The 2,113-nt window shown below is 44.2% G+C and overlaps 1 pseudogene; it reads right to left on the reverse strand.

The window, feature by feature from the left end:
* Positions 1 to 549: 549 nt before the first annotated feature.
* LOC101416408 (archaemetzincin-2 pseudogene) lies at positions 550 to 2,113 on the reverse strand (annotated as a pseudogene).

The following is a 2,113-nucleotide window of genomic DNA, read 5'->3' on the forward strand; positions in this document are numbered from 1 at the left end:
GCTGGGTTGCTCTTTTCTGGAGAGAACAGGCTTTACTGTTTCTTTTTTTTTTTAAGATTTATTTTATTTATTTCTCCCCCCGTGCCCCCCATCCCCCCTGTTGTCTGCTCTCTGTGTCCATTTGCTGTGTGGTCTTCTGTGTCTGCTTATATTCTCATTAGGCAGTTCCAGGAACCAATCCTGGGAACTTCCAAAGTGGGAGAGAGGCAATTACTCTCTTGTGCCACCTCAACTCCCTGTTCTGCTAAGCTTTCTTATTTTCTCTCCTCTGTGTCTCTTGTGTCATCTTGCTGTGCCAGCTCTCCACATTGGCCGGCACTTCTGCATGGGGTGGCTTTCCTGTGCTGGGCGGCATTCCTTTGCAGGGCTACATTCCTGCATGGGCTGGGAATCTGTGTGGGCCAGCTTGCCCTCATCAGAAGGCTTTGGGCATCGGACCCTGGACCTCCTATATGGTAGATGGGAGCCCAATTGGTTGAGCCACATGCATTTCCCATGAACAAGCTTTTCTTGGGGCTGTTTTTGTCTGCTCCCATTGGTGTTTCCAGGTTTCTGGTTTTTCCAGCACCCATTTTGGGATATATGAGCCATAAAGAAAATCAGAGAACTTACCACACAGTCATTCCTTGTTTCTTGAGATTTCTAGCCAGTCTATCTTCTTCCTTCCATCTTTCAGAGTCTTCTTATGTTTGTTAAATATAGAGTGTCCTGGTATTTTTGCTGTACTTAATGGGAGAAATAGGGAAAATTTCATCTACTGCATCTTGGTCCAGGGCTGGAAATGGAAATACAATTGATTTTTTTTACTACATAATGTGCACATATTCTAATTACTCTTATTTGAAGGTCCTTATTTTTGGAGAACAGCAAGGTATTTTATTATCCACTCTTTCTATTCTTTAAAGGCTCCTTTGGGTTTGGCAGATATATCTTATCCTCATGACTACATTTCAGAGTTACTCCAGGTATGTCAGCTGATTCACCATGTATCTACCTCACCAGCACTTTGTGTCTTTCTACAATGCTGAAGCCAATAGAATCCTGCAACTGGCATAGAGGGATGGGACAAAGGTTTGGAGGGTGATAGTCAGCTCCTTCAAGTGGCTGGAGCCTTGCATGAGGCATGAGAGCCACTGGCACTCCAATTATATGTCCAGTCTCAGGGGTTAAAATCTTACAAGATTGAAGCTGCAAAATATTAGTGATTTCAGAAATACAATAGTTAACAAATACTGAACAGTCAGTTGAAGGTATTTTCTGGAACACCTTCACTTTCCTTTCATAGCATGACCTGTAAAACTCATTGGCTTACCTGATAAAGCTGAATATCCCCACACCATCTGTCAAAGAGGCTTGTCCAAAGACCAAACTCCAGGAGTCTCTCTGGTAAAGATCCATCATTGTTACCTCAGAACGGAGAAGGCATTTCTAGGTTTCTATTTTAAGAACTCGAGGGTTCCCCCTGCCACGAATGTGTAGGTTTTGTTTATTATCATTGATAGTAAAGGAACAGTTCATTGCGGAAACAGGAACCAGTTCTAGGAGTTTTACTGTCAAGCCATAGAAAAATGCTTCATAGTAATCCCTGAGACATATGAAATATTCTTCACTGAAAATTCTGGTGTTCCCTAGAGATCCAATGGACTGTATATAAATATAGCCTTTCTTTAGAGGGGTGTCTTTCTGTTAGGGTCATTGAAAAACTGTTCAACGTCTTGGGGGAGCCTCAGGATGGGAGGTGATCCAATCTGGTGCAAATGCAAGATCGCTGCCTGGCTGGAAGGCTTTGGTGCTCAAACACCACTACCCAGCATCTAAGTTCTCATACTGTGAGACAAGTTCTGGGGTCCTTGAGGTGACAGCTGTTTTTAGTGTCTGTTCAGAATGCCTTACTGCTTGCATAATGACAGGCCTCTTCCATTCGTACTGTGTTCCTCTGCAGAGCTTTCATCCTTCCCTTTGAACGCATCAAACAGCTGTCCTACCACAAGCTGTTAGGGACAAAGACTCCCATTGCAGTTTTTACCTTACAGGACTGGCATGTCTGGGCCTGGCCGTAGAAGTGGTATGCCAGGCCATCCCCCTCCTCCTGCCTTCCCCCCACAGGTCTCAT

Source organism: Dasypus novemcinctus, chromosome 3, assembly GCF_030445035.2.
Source record: "Dasypus novemcinctus isolate mDasNov1 chromosome 3, mDasNov1.1.hap2, whole genome shotgun sequence".
Taxonomy (NCBI): Eukaryota; Metazoa; Chordata; class Mammalia; order Cingulata; family Dasypodidae; genus Dasypus; species Dasypus novemcinctus.